The sequence below is a fragment of the Furipterus horrens genome, unplaced genomic scaffold (assembly GCF_987537825.1).
Source record: "Furipterus horrens unplaced genomic scaffold, mFurHor1.1.pri manual_scaffold_10, whole genome shotgun sequence".
Lineage (NCBI taxonomy): Eukaryota > Metazoa > Chordata > Mammalia > Chiroptera > Furipteridae > Furipterus > Furipterus horrens.
In genome coordinates, this window is record NW_028327180.1 from 25,215,831 (window position 1) to 25,237,324 (window position 21,494).

The 21,494-nt window shown below is 38.3% G+C and overlaps 1 pseudogene; it reads right to left on the reverse strand.

Annotated features, from left to right (window-relative positions):
* Nucleotides 1-1,032: 1,032 nt before the first annotated feature.
* LOC149999384 (keratin, type II cytoskeletal 8 pseudogene) lies at nucleotides 1,033-20,695 on the reverse strand (annotated as a pseudogene).
* Nucleotides 20,696-21,494: the final 799 nt, after the last annotated feature.

Genomic DNA, 21,494 nt, shown 5'->3' on the forward strand with positions numbered 1-21,494 from the left:
AGGAAGAGGCAAGGGCTTTGGAAGAGGTATGGAACAGGAGAAAGGGAGACAGACGGGAAGGTGTGTAAGGAAAAGAAATAAGCAGTCCATTTTCCTTATGTGTCCCCTTCCTAATCAACACTCATCATCCTTCTTATATCAGAAAACTCCAATTCTGATGGCGAGATTGGACTTACCAACCACATGAGATCAGCAGCATGATTCATGATGCAAAACAGGCAATTTTTGGAAAGGCCAGGTGCTAGTTTATGCAACCGGACTGATGACGGCCATAGCAGATGGCTCAAGGCAGACTTTGGAACACTACATGCTCATCTTCCCATAAACACGAACAATTTGTCCAGCTTACTGGCTGTGGTAGTCTTCTCCATCAGGGATGAATGTTTCCATTCACCAATGTCAAAAGACAATCTTGCCATTCGTTTTGGAAATCTCAAAGAGCAAAGCTATAAAAGAGGTATAAGTGTTTTCTTCTTTTAGGAGCTATTTGAAATGCTGGCAGGGGTCTTGAACTATGATTTATGTAAATCAAGAGGAATTCACGGAAAAAGAGGTTATCATGGAACCTACTGGGATTCTGGGATACTGACATCTTATCAGTATTATAATACTAAATTATAATAAATCATCTCTTCCTCTCCTACTAACTGAACTGAATAGGTTACCTTAATTGAGTCACTTAATGTTTCTGAACTTCAATTCTTCCTTTTGAAAATCTAAATTAAGTTGATACACAGTATAAATAAGAGTTTATTTTAAATCCCTGGATCTTCAAGTATTTTGTATATATTTATAACATTTTCTTTTTCTTTTTTTTTTTTTTTTGGCAGAGCCAGGTGAGACTTTATTTTTGGGGAAAAACAAAACCCCACTTGATTTGGCTTCTCATCAGGGGCGTGATGGGTAAAAGGCGGTAAACTCCCCCACCCCAAGGGCGAGCTGAGGCCTGGGTGCGATTGAGCTTCAGGCGGGCCTCCTGTGCCCTCCACCCTCCTGCGCAGCTCGGAGGATGGAAGGGACCGCGGCAGTCGTTCACTTGGGCAGGACATCAGATGACTCAGATACCAGCTTCCCATCACGGGTCTCAACCTTCTTCACAACCACTGTCTTGGAGGAGCTGGTGCTGGTGCGGCTGAAGGAGCCAGAGCCCCCGCCAGAGCCCAAGCTGGCCTGGAAGCCCATGCCATAGCTGAGGTTGCTGTAAACTGGGCTCAGCGCACCTGAGTAGCCGCTGGTGGTCTTGGTATGGATACTCATGTTCTGCATCCCAGACTCCAGTCGGCTCTCCTCGCCCTCCAGCAGCTTGCGGTAGGTGGCGATCTCCACGTCCAGGGCCAGTTTTACGTTCATGAGCTCCTAGTATTCACGCAGCTGCTGGGCCATGTCCTGCTTCGCGGTTCTCAGAGAGCTTCTAGCTCAGCCACCCTGGCCTGAGCATCCTTGACGGCCAGCTCACCACGCTGCTCGGCATCAGCGATGGAGGCCTCTAGGGAAGCCCTCTGGCCTGTGAGGCCATCAGTCTCAGCCTGGATGCAACTGATGCTCTGATTCATCTCAGAAATCTCCGTCTTGGTGCGAAGCAGGTCACCCCTGTGCTTCCCAGCCAAAGTCTGCAGCTCTTCATACTTGGTCTGGTACATTGTCTCAGCTTCAGCCTGGCTGCGGTTGGCAATCTCCTCGTTTAATAAATGACTTTATAGAATATGCCTTAGTTTTTATCATTAAAACATGAATTCAGGTTCTTGCACTAACTTCAGAACAAGGAGATTATCAGTGGAAAAAGTCGGGCACATTACCAAGAATGATCTCTAAATTAAATCATTGGTTGGGTTATTTTACTCATTCAGTAATGAAATTCTTGATTCTAATTACACAGAAAAATAATTTAATTAATCAGCTTTATGTGAAGTTGACATCAAATTTGATTGCTTAATGGAATCACCTGGGGGGCTTAAAATTTGATGCACAGGTCTTACCTTCAGATATTATGATCCAAGTGGCCTGGGTTTCTTGTTAAATTAATTAAAACAAAGAGGCCATTAGATTGATGGGACTCTAATACTGAGAAGGTCTGCATAAATAAACCAACATCTAAGCCTGTAAATACCTCAAGTTTATGAAATTAAAACCTAAGAACAACCAATCACAAGCAGTCATCTGGGCTTTAAGCCAGCGATTTTCAATCTTTTTCATCTCATGGCACACATAAACTAATTCCTAAAATTCTGTGGCACACCAAAAAATTTATTTTTGGCTGATCAGACCAAAAGAATAGGTATCATTTTGATTCATTCACACCAGAGGGCTATTGCTCTGTTGGCTCATTGTCATTTTTTATTTGACAATCTGAGGGATAAGAGGTCAGTGCCCCTGACTAAATATCAAGTATTGTAGGTTTTAAAAATTCTCAAATAACACCAGTATGCTGCAGCACACTGTCTGAAAATTGCTATTTTAAGCTACAGCTAATCAATAATCTCATTTTTTTGCTTCCACCTTTACTCTATTATAAAGTCCTTCCCCTGTCTCCTGCCAGTGGAGCACTGCTAATCACTTGCATTTTTGTGCTACCTGATTAGAATTGTGTTTTGCTCAAATAAATTCTTAAAATTAAAATAGAATATGGTTCCATGAGGATACGTTACAAGACAGAGGGTAAACATTGCATTTACCACACTACCTCTAGCTGCGATGAAGCTTCAAATGTCAGATTACATTTTCTTCTTCTCATCGACATTAGCAGTGATGAAACCTTCCCAGGCTTCTGGAGGGATGATCTGATTAATTCTTTACTGCATACATTTTCTGTGTTATTGTGACAGCGATTAGAAATAAACCTTGGCCTTTTCTAGTAACTCTTTTGGCAACAGTATCACTATACAACAGGAGAATAAAAGCATTTTTTAAAGACTTCAGTGACATTTTTTTTCTTTAGAAATCTTTGAGAACATTTTTTCCTTTAAGTATAATGAAAAACTTTGCTTTTTTTGCATATATATTGAATATTTACAAGGGTCTGAGACATCTTTGTTCTGGACAGATTTTGAAAAATTGCAGGAGAAAGCTGGATTGGCTTTCACGTAAGCATAATTATTTAGGAAACATACCAAGTTCCTTCCCAGCCAATGATTGGTCAAAATATTACATCCTTTAATAAAAAATAAACAGCTGCCACTCTAGGAAATGAAAATAGGAAAGTTGGCACGAATCGGTGTTTCTACAATTACAAATGCCATCTGGGTGCTTTATCCTGTGTCTATGTAGGTGACTGAGTGTCATCTCATCTCCTGCATGTTACCAAGAAAGCTAATCACTACTAGTTCCCAACATGGAGGAATTTGAGTTTAGAGTGAACTGCATCTGAGGTTACCTCTGGAGGTGATGCTGACACCTCTCATTGCTTAATTTATCTCCAAATTCCTTTAGTTTTGAAGAGGCTCAGGAACGCTCCCAGGATAACCTTTCAATATTTCTTTGAGAATTAAAATATTTTGCTAATCACGTAACGGTATTTAGAAATTATACTGAGTTGAATCAATGAAAAAATAAACCAATTCATATAATGAAATTGAAAAGCTTTAAATACAATCTGAAAGAGGGAAAATACAAAATAATGCAAGACAGAGAAGAAAGAGTGCAAACAAACTGGACATAGTGCTCTATCTAGTTATTAAAGTTGAGCAGCAAATTGGATTCTAGGCTTCCTGGTTTTCAAAGAAAAAGTGGAACAAGAAAAAATGACATATGTCTCTATAAAGAGAAAACACTAAACCTCAGGGAGATGTTCACATTCGCCTCAGAAAAAAAAAGACAAATCCAATTTAAATTTCATTGTCTGAGGAAGAAGTGCTTAATTGCACATTCTTGATGTTCCTTTGGGTCAGTAAATTCCTTAAATCTTTAAAGTCTGCCACTTGTGGCAAGAGCTTTGGGAAGGCTGGTGGTCAGTCTCTTCTGGCTCTGTGAATACAAAGGGTACTATTGGATCTTTTCATTAAGGCTTTATCATCAACCAGGTCTGAGGATTTGTGAGAAGTTAGCTTTATGTTAACCCACCAATTCTCAAATAATGTCACTATTACCATCATATACATCTCAGTTGGAGTCATTCCTGGAATAAAATGATATATGCATAAACCATTTGGATGTCTGTTGCTTTTCATTTATGTAGTATCTATAGATTGTTTAGGGTGAAAATTAAGAAGAGTTTGCATCCTTATCAGTGCCTCAGAATCACCTGTGGAAAATGTATTAGTATTTCCAGACTCCACATGTTTTCTACAGAATCAGAATATCCAGGGATAAAGGTCTAGCATCAGTATTTTAAAAAAAGTTTGCAGGTAATTTTGATGCAAGTTTCGGAGTAAAACCATAGCAATACTTGTTACTACTGTTTGCCAAAGAAAAAAGACATATGTGAAGAGGAGGAGGAGGATGATGAGGAGCACGAGGAGGTGAAGGAGAAACAACTACATTAAAAGATTGGTACCAACATCTGTATTTTATAATTGCTTCAGAATATGGTCAATTCTCCACGAAAATTTCTTCATGTGCTGTTTAGAAAGAACATGGCATTTAAAAAGTACAATTGCATAGTTATTATTCCTATAAAATATTTAATTTAAAGACTTTATAACATATGAAAACTTCTGTAATAATAACTTTATCGAGAATAGAAGTAACCTGAGGCCACCTCTGTTCGTGCATGGATCTCATATATCTTCCTTTTTTACCTTCCACTTACATTCAGTTTACTCAAGAGGCCCTGAACTGTGTGGAATGGAGATAACATGGGGCTGAGTTAAGTCAAAATGACTTTCAGAAGTTTTCTATTCATCATGTCTTATTTCTGTAGTAGCTATGACCAAGAACAGATGGTCTCTGAAACACAAAGGCTGTACACAATGTTACATCAAACAAATATCTCTGATGGCTCCCTTGTACAGATGGGTTATTGATATGAAATATCATTTTCAGGATTTGCCATCTAGCTTATCTCTGAAGTTAGACTTCAATTTATGCTTGTCATGGACTTTATTAGTGCTCCTTTTATATACAAGCCTCACACAATGTCAGTGTGATTCATCCCAAATTGCCGTGTGTTTTCAATAAGCAAAATGATTGTGTAGTTTGAATTAGAACAGAAATCTTATTCTTATTTGTGGTATGAGTTTGATACTTCACCATTTAATTGGGTTGGCTTTGAGTCTTGGTCAGATGACTCATGGTCAGAACCCACCTCAAGATCCCTAATTCCCAGGGTTTAAAATCATCCTATTTATCCTAATGCTCCATTTCGTTGCCTGCAGGCCACTCTTTTATAATAAACAGGTGTCAGAGATGATTTCTACTTTCTGTCTTCTCTTTCCTCCATTTACTAATTCTCTTTTCTGAGTTTTTTGTTGTTCAGTCTTTGGGTTTGGTCTCTCTATCCATCCATCTGTGTCTCTTACATTTTCCATTTTGTGATGGGCTATAGGAATGTTGCCATTTTGACTGGCATATTAACCAGGAGGCTGGATAATTGCTATAATGATTGACTCCATCACACATCTATTGAATTCCTACTCTATCTGGATCTTCAACAGCACTCTGACTTAATTCTGATTGATTCCTTTTCCTATATCTCACAGCAACTACAACTGGGCTGTTAGAGGTGGTCCAGTAACTCACCCTTGGTGATTAGGGTAGGAGGAGACTATTCTAAGACTGCAAAATCCTGATAAAATGAGGCAAATGGGGGTATGGACTCATGTTGGTGGGTTTGCATATCAAACACATGCTTCTAGGCAAATCATTTACTATTTCCAAGAAATAGCTAACTCTGGGAGAAGCAACTCCCCCCTGATCAGCAAGGCCCCAGATGCTGAACATCAAGATTACAGAAAATAAGAAAAAATAGTCATTATAGTGATCTGGGAAATATAGAAACACCATGAACAATTCTTTTGTCTCTCAAGTCATTGCTCTTTTATGAGAGAGAGAGAAAGAGAGAGTGAGAATTTAGAATAGCTAAACCAGCTATGCAAGAAATACCAAAGTTAGAGGACTTTCATCATCTGATTTCAAGAATTACCATAAAGCTACAGTAATTAAGACAGAGCAGTATTGATATAAGAATAGATAAATAGATCAATGGAACAGAATAAAAATTTCACAAATAGGCACACAGAAATTAATTATGAAAAGTTCACCAATTCAATTCAACTCAATTTAACTCAATTCAGTAGATAAAAAGCAAGTCTTTTCAACAAATGGGGCTGAAATAACTAGTAAATATATGGGAAAAAAGTGAATCTTGACACTCATCTCACACTGCTTTCAAAATTAATTTGAATGATTCATGAACCTAACATAAAAACTAAAATTATAAAATGTCTAGAGGAAAAAGGTTCTTCCATGAGAATAGAAGCTTCTGCAATACCTTTGTGATCTTGGAGAAGGCAAAGATTTCTTAGAATAAAAACAAACTAAAATAGAAAGAGAATTAAGAAATTTACCTTACTGAAATTAAAATGTAAGGAACATCTCAATAATAAACAAACAATCCAATGAAAATGAGCAAGGCTCTTGAACAGACATCTCACTAAAGAGTCCATTCAAATGGATAATAATAAAAAGAAGATGTACTCAGCCCCAACAGGTGTGGCTCAGTGGCAAGCTCTGGCTTGCAAACCAAAGGGTCACTGGTTTGATTCTCAGTCAGGGCACATGCCTGAGTTGTGGGCCAGGTCCCCAGTTGGGGATGAGCAAGAGGCAAGCACACACTGATGTTTCTCTCCTCTCTCCCTCCCTTTCCCTCTCTCTAAAAATAAATAAATAAAATCTCTTAACAAAAAAAGAAGAAGAAGTGCTCAACATCAGTTATCAGGGAAATGCAAACTAAGTTTATAATACATTACCACTTTGCTCCCATTGGTATGCCTAAAATTAAAAAGATCAATAACACCAAATATTAGTGATAAGGTAGTACAAGAACTTGTTCTCACTTTGGGAATCCGTAGTGCTGGTTCTCAACCTTGGAAGTTCCCTAGGTGAAATGTGAAACTGGTGCCCCATACCCAGAAGTCAGGGAGAGATGGAAGAAAGAAGCCAACCATGCTAGGTCAGTAGATGGCAGGTTTAATATAAGAAAGGGAACCTCTTGTTCACAAGAGACTAGATCTCCACACGTGCCTGCCAGACCTTAAAAGTTTATATAGAGGGCTTAACAAGATTCAGTCACGTATTCTCCAGATGGTCCAAACTCTCTCAAGGCCATGTCCTTGAAATGGCTCCTCGCATGGGAAATAGTGGGTGGAATGTGCATTCCAAGTACAGGGGAGGGGATAAGAAGCCTTTGATTGCCCATGTGCAGGTCGCAGGTCAACTGGCAGTCTCAGTGACCTCCAACAGTTAGGTAGTTTTATATAAAATTAAGCATAAGTTTATTTTATGACCTGGCAATTCTACTCCTAAGTATGTACCCAAAAACACATGTCCCAAAAAGAACTGCATAAGAAGGTCCAAAGCAACATTTTTCATAATAGCCTAAAACTAGAAACAACTCAGATCTTCATCAACAGGGAAACAGATACAAACACATTGCGGTATATGTCTGCAATGGAATACTAATCAGCAACAAAAAAGAACAAACTACTGGTATATGAAACAACATGAGCAGATCTCAAAATTCTTGGGACTAGGCAAAAGGAGCCAAACAAAAGAGATTACCTATTTCTTGAAAGTGACACATGCTGATTTTGCCTATATTCCATTGGTCAAAGCTAAGGTGGTGCAACATTAAACCAAGCAGGGATGTATAATTATCCCATAGGAGGAGAACTGAATATTTTGAAAAATAATTTAATTGATCATATTTAGATTATGAGAGAGGGGTAAACTCCATATCAAAGAAATGATTGCTTTGTGTTCTGAATTGATTTTTTTTTTTTTTTTTGCCAGATTTTAACATATGTTTTGACTAGGTTTTGTCATAGAGACTAAAAACATAGTTTTTTGTTCTTGGTCGTATAACTAAGCAGAATCAATACTCAATGCCAATCCTGTTGTATGGATCTATCCATTCATTACTTGTTTGGCTGCAGTTTATCGTCTATTAGTTTCTTAAACAAAGATTTATGTGCATTTTAGTCTTTGGGTTTTAAAATAGTTTAAAGTATTTTTTGGTTGCCTTTTAGTTTGAATGAATAAAGTTTGACTATGTGTGAAATTCTCAGGTTGTACTTTCTCGTTTTTATTTTTTTCCTAGAAAAGTCAGAGCTAGCCACAATTCTCACCATAGAAGTTACTTGATTATTTTTGCTTAGATACCTTCATTTCTCTGTTTCATTACAGTTATAACATGCAGACAATAATAGTGCCTACTGCAGGGCTGTGTGAGTTAGAGGTATTACAAGTAAAATATAAAGTGAGTTGTTATTATTATTTATTAATCTGGTTCCATTTTATTGTGTAAATGTTGGCTCTCCTTTAACAGTCTTCCTAAACCACCCTTTCCTTTCTAATGTTTTAAAATCTCAGCTCATTTTATTTTACTACATTTTTGTACAACTGCTTAACATTTCTTACAGTGCATTTGCCTTTTCTGGTGCCACTTTCAATTGGATTCTCGTTTCTATGATCTCTCGTTTTTCCTCTACTTCTTTCTTGAACCTATCTAGCTTATTTCCCACTTTTTATGATTTTTTGTCATGAGTTCTATGAATTCTAGTATCTGATTTGTGTTTTTGTTTTAAAGAGGTGCTTGCTTCATTATGCTTTTCATGTGTAATACATTTGGCTACAATTTTTATTTGCTTTATGTCATTTTTTCTTTTATTTTCTTTGTTGCTTTTGTCCTTTAAAAATAGAGTTATGATGTTTCCTTTGGTAATCGTTCTTCATTTTTGAATGAGGTGAATTGTTACTGGATAAACTGTGTTCAGGAGTGTTTAATAAAGAGAGGACAACCTTATAATCCAGACTAACAGGAATTCTACTTAGGACATAGGACAGTATAAATTCTTCTAGCTTTTAGTCCTCTCTAGTTCATTAAAAACGGCATTTAGGCTGTTCTTGATCTTCGTCTTTGTTTCCCACTCATATGGTTGCGAAAATATAGCTTGTCTATATGTTTCCAAAATCAGCTCAACTCTCTCAGACTTAATGCCAAATAGGAACCAAGAAGGTTTCCACTATTAGCTTACACACCACAGTAATCTTGCTTCAAGTATGAAATAAGTATTTCAAATATCTTGGGGCGTGTCACTTACTTAGAGAAGTATGCCCTACCAGCTTTTTTGAGTTTTTTAGCTGCTATTGTCTCTCTTCATGTCCTCCTGTCTTTCCTGTTTGACCTTCACAATATTTTGTATCTGTTCTTTTGTTTTTGATTTGGAGGTTCCAAATTTTCTAGTTTAATCAAAGATAGATTTCTATTTCTCATATTACTTATAGGAAGAGCAACACTTAGGATATTTCATTATAATTAAATCTGAAATTCTTCTAGTCTTATATTTATACATCCCAATCTATCAGTTGCTTTGTGGAACAAAAGGCTCTTAATTTTCCCATGGTCTGCCTAGGTTAGACAGTAGTGTGATTTTAAGCACCAAAATTTTCCCTCCTCATCATATATGTATACACGTATCTAAATAAATACCTATATGTATAATGACCTATTAGAAAAGAAACCAAAACTGAAAAATTTTAAATATTTGTTGTGATTGCTTATATATGAAATGAACCATTGAAATCCAAAATTTTGCAGGTATACTGGATTCTCAGAAAAATCTTCCAGTCAGGGTACATCAGAGAAGGAAAACTCTGACTCCAAAAAACCTCCGCTGCCTTGCGGCATACCTCTTCTGGGGAAAGGCTAAGGGAGTAAACCCCGACAGAAAATCCGGAGCCGGAGTCCCTAAGGCGGTTTGACGTTGTAGTCAACACCGGCAACTCCTGCGGCGCACCTGAACCCAAGCTGTATCGACTCCGTCTTTCCCTTGGACCCTTCAGCTGCGAAGAGAGGGGGGGTCTGCTGCATGGGCAACAGCAGACCCTCCATATCACCCTGCCCAGGCTCTGTAGCTTCAGCTCCACTGGAGAGGACACTCCAGCGTCATCGCAAGATGTCGATTCAACACGGGAGGAGACAGATGTCGTGTCACTCCCGAGTCGGACTGCACAGCCATTCTCGGCGGTGCAGATAGACACTTAAGAAGCTACACCATCGTCTCTCGAGACGGACGGCTGCCGACGACTAACCATCTAGCAGGTCATAAGTACTAAATGGGGAAAGATGGAGAGTATGGACTAGAAGTCCAGGGATAGGCAAGTCGGGGATGAATTAGTGATTGGTGTGGGAGAAGAGATGAGGTCCAGATGCTCTGCAGATCCTTAACCTTGCATTTCTCAGCCATGTGGGAAAATTATGTGTGGGTGTTTTGGACTGGTTTAAAGATGATGTGTCGGGGAAAACAGGCATGCCATACACCTTCATTCCCCCATGTTATATTTATTTACACTGTCATCCTGGAGAATTCTACTCAATCTTTAAGGTACAGTTCAAAGATGATCAGTTTTCTGTAGCTTTCTGCCATCTCCTCATTCCACTTAATTTCCTCGTCTCTCTTTTTGCTTTCACTAGCTGTTTAAGTATGTCTATTATAGTGCTTAAAAGGTACATTTAAATTATTATTTATTTGTCTGTTTTCTTTTTTAGATTATGAATTCATTGAAGGCTAGGATTTAGTCTTATGATTTTCAGTTCCTAGAATTCAACTTGAGATTAATTGAATTCTTAAAATTCATACATGTCAATGAACCATATATATATATATTTTTTAATAGCATTAAATGTCCTGGTATGATTGATGCCATAAGGGTTTGATAGTGGCTACATCAAAAGTCTTTAGTGCTTTAAATTTTTAAAATATTTATTTAAAATATCTGAGCACATTTATAGTTTCTATGATTCAAGTACTTACAAATATTTATTACAGTTTTAAATGCAGTATGGTGTGAAAGTAGGTTTATAGTTGTGAGTCCACAAAACATCACTTATTCTTGTATTATTACTTATTAATTATTGTATTATTTTCCATACAAACAACTGTAAGCCTACTTTTTGCCCCACTCTAGACTTTATCAATACATGTTTGATCCATTGCAAGTCTTTCTGATCATTCCATTAAAAAATTCTAATTTTCAGGGAAGTTATAGAGAATAAAATTACAGTGTGTAAACCTTCATTGCTTATCTCTCATAAAATTTTCCATTAATCTGAGGAATTTTAGTTCTACTTAAACTGGCCTAAAATATGTTTCCTCATGGCAACACACCAGTCGATAAGTGGTTTTAAGCATTACTTTTACTTGTTTTGATGATCTGTGATTTAAACATACTATGTGTATTACCAAAGACTGTGTCACTTGCTCTATTATTTTAATAAATAATATTTATTGAATGTTTACTGTTGCCAGGCACTATACTAACTTCTTTACACAAATTACTGAGTTTGATTCCCCATTTTGTTGATAGGAAAATTATAACTTGAGAAGTTTAGTAACATGCCTCACCCCACCCAACTGGCAATGACTGAACAGACAGTGTGACCCCAAGGTGCGTATTCTTAGCCATGGTGCTATTCCACCTCTGAAGAGGATAAATGAAAAATAGCTACTGAATTTGACTCAAACAGATTAAAAATTGTTCAGTAATTCTTCTGGTTCTGATCATGCAAACTCAAAGGTCTAGAAAGACTCAGAGGTTTCTGGGCAAATGATACATTTTCACAGAGTTTTTAAATTACTGTGCAAAGCACCACGGAACCAGCTTCAGACCCATCTAACTTGTGTGCTTGAAATTTCAATCCCTTATGAAATGGCTGAGGATGTTTACAATTGGAAAAAGCTTCAGTAGTATGGTCTTCCAGAATATCTTTTTCTGCCTCTGTCAGAGTAATGATGTGAGTGAGGCTGGGAGAGCAAGAAGGTGGAGACTATTTCACAGCAACTAGTTTGTGAAAGTCTGTTAATTAAAAACACTCAAAAAATGTTTAGTTCAAACTGAAAATCAAGGCATGGATTTAATAAGAAAAATTTTATCCTATTTTGTTTTGCAAATGTCAATACAAATAAAGAGTTTCAGAGTTAGAAATGCTTCAGGTGTTTGTAAGAGGGGACATACTGATTTATATACATATATATGTAATAAAACGTTTTAAATTATTTTTAATGACCAAAGTGTTTTTTTTATTTAACTAGGAAACAAAGTCTCCTAGAACACTCAAATCCCAAAGAGTTCATTGAACACATGGATATGGCCTGTTGGAGTTTTTGCACATTAAATCTGAAATGTAACTTTTGCTTTAAGGCCAAGGTAAGAAACTAATCAGACAAATAAGCTGATGATGGCCTATTGGAAAATATAGCATACATTTTCTTAAAAAACAAAATAAACCAACATGTGGGCTGTAATGAATGACTATTTATAACACCTCTCTTTATTTTTACTCTATAAATTTATGTTATTCCTAAACATGGAGGGGGGGGGGAGGGAGAGAGGGAGGCTGAAGAAGGTGAAAGACACAGGGCACAGGCTATTGTGACACATTTGCCTTTAGATCTAACACAATACTTGGGTTGTGTGGTAAGCAGCTGTGAGAAACATAATGAATTCCCACCTCCCAGGGGTCATGTCCTTGTGACAGAGAATGAGCAGCAACTCCTGCTGCTGGCAGTAAAGTGGGCACTTGATTTCAAAGAATGCCAAAGATAGTATAAAACCTGTTAAAATTAGACCAGAATACACTTTTCATATGAGCATGTGGACTAAATTGGAGTACCAATTTATAGAAAAATTATTAAGCTCTACATCAGATCTACTGTAATAATTAAATTTTGCTCTGGGATCTACAGCCATGCGCCACTTAACAAAGTTTTCTTGGTCATGGATACTTTCTTGGTCAAAGAACACCACTGCTTTCTTTCTGTGTTTGAAGTCAGTTCTGGTTGGAATGGAAAATGTGGCCTCCGTGGCTTTTCAACCCAAACCTGCAAAAACAGACCCCCAACATCACTCTCACATCACTAGCGATGATCTCCTTCATAACTAAGAGTAAATTTCACACCATGGAAATCATGGCCTTCACTGTGTTCCCTGATACCCTTAACCAAACTGGTCTTCATCATGTTCACAAATACATTCCATCTCTGTTTAATTGGATACCTGCGTGGTGGCTTGGATGTGTCAATTCAGTTAAGCTGGGAGCTATATCTCCTGGAATAAGCCTGACTCTGTGTCTCTTGAGGAACTGGAGTGAGTTGGAAGGAAGATGTGAAGTTGGGGCCATTACTCTCTGGATGCTGAGATGAGCGGATGTAAATGTGTCTCCCGGGTTCCTATCTGTCCTGGCTCTCTTCTGCATTGCATCTAGCTCTTCTCCGAACTACTTACTCTGCTGACCAGTATCAAGCCCTGGCCAGCTGTCTAATGCTTAGCTGTGAACTCACAGATGTGCTGCTACACAAAAGTGACAGCTTCCTGTAGACCTTTCATGAGCCTCCCCTTCCCAGGCCCATTTGCTCTGCTGGATGAACCAGGTTTTCAGATTGACAGGTCGGTATCTCCTCTGATCCTCCAACTCTCCTTTCTGGATCCATATTTCTCACGGTGTGAGATTGAGTTCCTGTTACAAACCCTCTTCCACAACATTCACAAGGACACTGTGGCCCTGTTTGAATCCTGTGTCCGACATTTAGTTTTCTACATACCTCACTTTCTCTAACTTTATGGGCTCTGTCGTTTTTCCCTCAGCTTGTATCTCTCACCAGAAATTCTTCCCCTCTCCAGTTGTGATAGAAGAAACCTTATCCATCCTTTGAAGACCCACTTCCAGTATCAATTCTTTCCTGAAGTTCTCCTGGTTATCCCGATTATAAACAATTTCTCTCTTGAACTCCTGCACATCTGTACTTTTTATGGTTCTCCTTTCACCCTCATTTTTATAGTAAATCATTTTATTCTTCCTCATAGAAGACAGAAACTGAGACTTAAGCCTCTTATATCCCAAGGCATCGCATCTGTAACATACTTAGCACTCAATAAATACTTGTTGAATGAATCGAATATAGATACAAAAATAAAAATCCCTAAGAAGTTTAGTGATTAGTCTGAGGTTAGGATGGCGAGTCAGTTAACCTGTTACAAACCAAGCAATGAGGCCGCCTCTGAGAGCCGTGGATGCTCAGAACAGGATTCTCTCCTCGAGCCTCCAGGAAGAACCAACCTGACAACGACCTTGATTTTAATCTTCTTTGACTGTTTTCAGACTTTTGACCTCCAGAACTCCAAGAGAATAAATTTGTATTATGTTAAGCCAATAACTTGTTACAATGGCAGAAAGAAGATTAATACATTGATAGTTCTTTGTTTGTTTGTTTTTGGTGTGTATCAAATGGTTTCTTTATTTTAAAGGTTATTCCTATAACTTTTTCACTTATTTGGCAGTCGTTAAGTTTGTAAGTCAAATAAAATTATATAAACTCAACAATTCATTGTTGTTTCTCTAACCAGCATCTTTGGTCCTTATTTTGAAATTCTTTAAAATTTAATGGGGGCAATTTCACTATAAACTGATTATAGTTTACTCAGAAAATTTAGACCATACTGGTGATCTTCGTTTAGGGACACGTGTCTTCATATATTTAACTGCTTTCATGATGACTTCCAATTTATTATCTCATTTATTCCTTACGACCCTTTAAATCTTGGCTATTAACCTTCTCATTACTCTGATGAGGAAACAAGCGTAGAGAGATTCATTTATCTTGCTCAAAGTAAAACTGGGTGAAACTAGCAGATAACAGACAAGATACTAGACTTCAAATCTATTTGCTTTTGAAGGATGCGTCTTATTGCATTACTTGATTCTGAGTCCACTGGTAAAAAAATAACATGTCAGTAAGAACTCTTACTACACAGTCCTTTGTAACTGAAATCTGAATTCTCCTTCATAGGAGAAGATGATCAGTCTGCACCCTTGGCCCCTGGTGTGTATATGGTGTGGAGTGAAGTTTAAGTCCTATCTACCAGACTGAGCTGGATTCAGGCTACCAGCAGAGTGTGGCAAAAGAAGAGTCAGCAATTCATGGGAGAAGTCAAGTCAGCTTGGAGAATTGATAAGGAACCAGGGACTTAAGCTCCGAGATAAACATTTTTGCCCATCAGATTGACAAATAAATAAATAAAACCCTTGATGGTGACTCTGTAAAAGAAAAGGACGGTGTAACTTGATAAACTTCTTAGTGGCCAAATGGGTAGTTGTTTATCAAAATGGAAAATGTGCATACTTTGGTCCAATAATTTTACTGATAGGACTTTTTGGGCCTGACAGGACCAGCAGAGCATACAGCGTAGGGCTAATTTTTCTCCAAACTGAGGCCAATGTTGTGAGCCCTCCAACTGATCCCCCCCAAACGTGGAGGTTTTCCGCTCTGGTTGGTGGGCGCAGGCACTCTTCCTGGCCCTGTGAGAGCACCCCGTGCTGTTCCTTCTAATCCTTTCAGTGGCTCTGTCCCCAGCCTCAGAGTATTTCTCTATGCAGGAGCTGATCAGTACTCAGTTGCATGTTTGAGGAGGACCCTCTGTAGGGTTCCCAGATTTTTCTCTCTGGGAAGCTTTCTTCTCTAGCTCCTTGCCTTGCCAATTCTAGCCTCCTTAATCTCCCAAGTCTTGCTCCCTTCATCTCAACTCAGGAGGACCTTGTCCTCCGTTGGGCCTTGCTGAGTTTCCCCTTCCTACACCAGAGCCTGGAAATTCTCTCAGAGCAGTGACCTGGGACAGTCATAGTGTCATGCCAGGTCTGTCTGGAAAATGCCCAACTATTGTTAATATAACAAGAAGGGTTTGTGCAGCATCAATGTAACCTGGCAGCCAAGGAGAGTGGACTGGAATGTGTATGCATGAACAATGATGACTTCACTGTACTAGTCAGTGATAGCAGTAGACCACGTTGAGTGAACATGTATACTGTGTGGCCATCATATTCAAAATGACTGAGCGAGTAGAGCAATGAATCTGCATCCAATTTTGCATTAAGCTTGAACATTCCTCTGTGGAAACTATACGGATGGTTCAGAAGGCCACAGCTATGGGCAACTCGTGATTGGCAGCTTCATCATGACAACACGCCTGCTCATGTATCATGTCTTGTGCAGAGTTTTTTGGTGAAACATCAAATCACCCAGGTGACTCAGCCCCCCTACAGTCCATATTTGGTGCTCTGTGACTTTTGCCTTTTCCCAAAATTAAAATCACCTTTTAAAGGAAAGAGATTTTGGACCATTGATGATATTTACGAAAATACAAAAGGGCAGCTGACGACAATTGGGAGAACTGTGTGAGGTCCCAAGGTGCCTACTTTGAAGGGGACTGAGGCATCATTGTTCTATGTACAATGTTTCTTGTATCTTCTTCAGTAAATGTCTCCTTTTCTTATTACATGGCTGGATACCTTCTGAACAAACCTTGTATAGTTCTTATATTAGGGATCACTGTCATTCACTGTCTCATGTTCATTGTCTTTAAAACTATTTTCCAAATATTTTGTCTGGTATTCTTGAGTGCTTCAGACAGGAGGGTAAATCTGAACTGTTACTGCATCTTGGCCAGAGGTGGAAGACAATAGCTTTTAAAAGAAGGATAAATACCCAGAGAGCATAATTTTTAACCAGAGTTTGTTGGAAATAGCTATCAAGTGATGAAAACTATTTCGTAGCTGTTGAGTCTTTTGTGGTCACCTGGGTGGCATTTTCTGGGGCAGAACTTTAATCTGTTTGTGAAAGGGACAGAATCTAGGGTGTCAGGATATGGTTGGGGTGACATGGGCAGTTGCAATACCTTCTTGGTGCAATTCACCTTCTAAATGAGCAGTTCTGGATACGACTCAATGTGCTGACATGGTGGGAAGGTGCTTAAACTGGGTTCGGTTCTGTTATTTTAGGGGCTTTTTGCATTTTTCTCATTTCAGCATAACCGCTGATATTTAAGACCTTTAAACAAATTCTAGCTTCTTCAGGTGTACAACTGATCCTTCTCTTAACCCATCTGACATAATCATTTTCCTTCAGGACTAACTGCTCTGCATAGGCTTATCTCCATATAAATAGACCTGGTCACTAATTCTTAGTACTTGTTGTCTAATTTTTTTTTTTTTATTTGACTCTCAGAATAAGCCCAAATTACTGGACAGGTCCAACATAATATTTTATACATTTTATTCTAATGTCTCCACTTTGCTAATTTTCTGGCAAGATACATTTAAATTTCAGCTAGAATTAATGTCAGACACAAGCAATATGCATATCAAACTGAAGTTCATAAATTCCCGTCATTTTTCTCTTTGAAAGTTCCCACCTTCTTGATGCAATAAAGATTTTTAAAAATCTCCCTCTCTCTCTCTCCCCCTCCCCCTCCCTCCCTTCCCTTTCCTTTCTCTCTCTAAAATCAATCAATAAATCATATAACAAAGAATAAAAGAAAGAAAGTTTCTGCCTTCTCTCTAAGTAAGTGTTCTGTGTAAAATATCCATTTGTGTTGCTATTGTATGGCTTTGAACCAAATTTAGTTCTATCTTTTACTGTTTGTGTAACACATAGCAAAAAATTACATTACATTTTCTTTGAAGTTTTCCAAGTTCTTTTCAATGTGACACATTTTCCTTTGTCATGGGTTAATAAAGCTAAACTTCCCATTTGGTCTGTGAATTTTATTTAGGATTGTATTAAGAGAAAAATGTAAACAAATCTCTTAATTTTGTTACTGACCTAGAAAATAAAAAGATCTTGTTACTTTATAAAAACCCTTTTGGGACTGATTTTACAAAATTAGAAGCTTTGCTCCTTCAAAGAAATAATAAACTGCCTTCCAGTAAGCTGTAAATGTGTATAAACAAACATAGTGAGGGGATTCTCTTGGCAGGGCTGGGTCAGATTTTTATCTAGACGATTTTCTTTTATATTCCAGTGAAGTTGAACAAATGCTTGAGGTGAAATGAATTGAAGGGAAACCCTGGGCAGACAGCACTTCTTTACCTTCCAGTGAGATCTCACAGTTGCATGAAAATCTCCCCTAATGGTTTACTTGTCATGTGAGGACACCCATTGGATGTTCAAGCCCAATTACAGGAGGCAAACTTCTTAGAACTGATTCATTGGAGAGGAATGTAACTGTATCTCTTATAAACAAATGCTGGTTAGAATGGATTTCCAACTTTGTTTTCAAGAAGTGTACTTTATTTCACTCTAGTTCTTGCAATCTGTTCCCCAGACACTTCCTTGTTATTTTAGTGATTGCCAAAAAGCCACTTGACCGGTGAGCAGAAAAATGTTCTGCTGAAGTCTTCAGATGTTTTCAGATAAAAATTATTTGTTGTCATTAAATTTATGAGTCTGATTTGTCCAAGTAATTTATCTTAGATACAGAGAACCAGGTTTCTTCCCAGAAGTATTTAAGCAGTTAAATACGTTTAGATGTGGTTTCTTAACAAGGGTTTTACAATGAGGCAGCACTAGCCAGCTCCAGCTCCAATTGGAGCCCCTGCCCTGGTGCCCCATCCTCCAGCCACCCCCTCCTCACTGGGCTAGGAGCCTCAGTTCTCCTCCCTCCCCCAATTCTGTACCCTCTCCAGGTTCCCAGGACCACAGAATGCCCTGTGCACAAGCATGGGCATGTTTTAAGGTCCCAAGTCTGCTTTTAACAAATGCTCAGGAATCTTCTCCAGATGGACCACTTACGGCCGAGCTGTATTCTAGTTGTTCACCCTTGTGGCTACAGGGCACAGTGTGATCAGGGCATGGAGGGATGAACTGGCTTCCCCAGGTGTGCTACCAAGTAAGTCTGGGTGGTGGCGGGTGGGAGCTGTGCAGGCATATGGACCTCAGACTGCATTATTCCCGGTCTGTAAATGACAGAGGAGGGTCTTGGATGGGCGAGGAAGAAGTCATAAAAAACACTGAAAATTATATATTTTTTTCTTTAAGACAGTTTATATACAGTATATAAAAGATATGCATGCACAGCATTGAGTTTAAATAAAAGTATGGTGAGAAGATGACAAATCAATTGTCAAGGGCAAGGGATCTTTAAGTTATACCTACTAAGTTTGCCCCAGTACCTTGTCCTTTCACCTGTGTCCCTTTCTACCCAGAGGGTGTTCTGTCCACCCAGAGTGTGTTCCTAGTTGGGGTTGGGAAAAGCAGGAGGCAGCTGAAGGGCTATCTTTAGATGAAGGTCATCAGCCAGTGGAGCAGAAGTGAGACTGACCATGACCAGTGCTGGAAGCATCAGGAAATTAGCTGAAGCCCATCAAGGTCTCCAGCAACTGCGAGAGAACACAAAGGGCTCATTGTGATCTTCCTAATAGAAATCAAGGTGGGAGGCCTTTGTAGTAATAGGAAACTGAGTTTACCCTCTTGTTGGTACCCCCAAAACTGGACAAAATGCATGAAATAATGGGACATCAAGGCATGGGGCAGCAAGCAACCAAGGACAGGACTCTCTGGGAGAGAAGAAACAAATGAGGTGAGCCCTACAGCTGGCCCAGCTCACTGCCTGAGAGAGCTTCCAGGACTCAGCAGCGGGAGGAAGAACCTGGGTGGAAGTTGACGGTGCCCTTGCGTTGAAGAGATGAAGCTGAGAAATCAGGTGGGCTAAGGTGACAAAAGTTTATAGGGCAGGATGCAAAGTGAGATAAGTCAGACAGAGAAAGACAAATGCTGCATGATATCACCTTTATGTGAAAATTTTAAAAAAGCCAAACTCATAGAAACAGAAAGTAGAATGGTGGTCACCAGGGGCTGAAGAATAGGGGAAGCGGGGTGATGTTGCTTAAGCGCACACACCTGAACCTAGCAGGTAAGTAAGTACAAAAGTTCCGGAGCTCTCATGCACAGCACCATGATTATAGTTAACAAGACTGTATCATAAGTTTCAGAGTTGCCACCACTAAATTGTCCCCAGCACTAAAGAAAATGATAATTACGTGATGTGATAGAGGCGGTAGCTAAATGCTATGGTGGCAATCATACTGAAGTTATATAAATGTATTAAATTAATATGTTGTACACCTTAAACTTACACAATTATATTATAATAAAAAAATGTTTATAGGGCAGAGTACTCAAGAGGAGGGAACTTCAGAGAACTTCAGAGATTTGCAGAGGATCCAGAGTTTTCTTCTGAGTATGGATCAATGAGCATGTATGAGGGAATTGCTGAGGCCAAGGAAGAAAGGAACGCTCAAGACAATCAGAAGAAACAATCCCCAAATAGTCTAAATCCTGCTTTAACAAGGCAGAAGTTTTTAGACTGAATAAAAAACATCAGTGTGGTTGGAATGTAAAATGGTACCTTGACAGGACAATTAAACACTTTAATATTAAATCAAAGCTTGTTTGCCTGAATTTTTAAAAAATTACTTTAAGTCTGTAATAAAAACTGACTCATGACCACTGGGAAGATTTCTATCATTTATAAAACATATCAAAATTATCTGTTCCAATTATTTCTGTATTCTGAAAAAATTAATCATGTAATGAGCACTAAGCATTTTTTTCTAAATTTCTTCAACTCTCATCCAAAATTGTAGATGAATAAAATATATGCTACAAAAATTCTTCACATGATGTGATACCATGGAACTTACCGTTTCCATGGTGCGCAAGTCATTTCTACTGCTAAAAGGCCTAGTGAATTTTCAGTAGGGCCTGAATAAAGTGATTTGTTAATTTTTTTCTGGATGCTATGCTTAACTTGCTAGATGAATGTTAGTTCGTGAACTGAATTTAATTTTCAGATAGGCTAGGGCATTAAACATTAGTTTAAAGTTTGCCATAAGCCAGGCACTTTTCTAAAATTTTCACAATAATTCAGTGATGCAGACACTATTATTCTTATGCACATTTTTACCCATGAGGACACTGAAGTTCAGAGAGGTTAGGGAATTAATCAAAGGTACTCATATGTTGCTCAGCCTGAAATCTCATCCATTCTGATTAGAGAGGCCATTAGTCTGACTACTCAATTTTATCATGTTGGCATGGTATTTTTATTTTAATCTTTCAAGGAAATGAAGAACATATAACTTCTTATATTTGAGTTGAAATTATTTGCCAACCAATATGACAAGTGAATTCTGAATTAATCTCTTTAGATTAGGGTTCATCTTGCTTTCTTAGCTGTGTGCTCAGTTTCAGAAAGCACTAGACTCATAAGCTTCAGCAAAGGAGTCAATGGTGTGACCATTTCTTTTTATTTAGATCTACATAAATTACCTCAGAATTTTTTTAATCTTATAACATATTTTTAAATGTCCATGGATTCCATCAAAGTAATATACCTTACTTTCTGTAACAATGCACACATTTGTTTCAATATACTCACATACTTTTACTGGTAATAAAAGTATGAAGAGTGCAGTTTCAGTCAGCTTGGGCTGCCATAATAAAATTCCA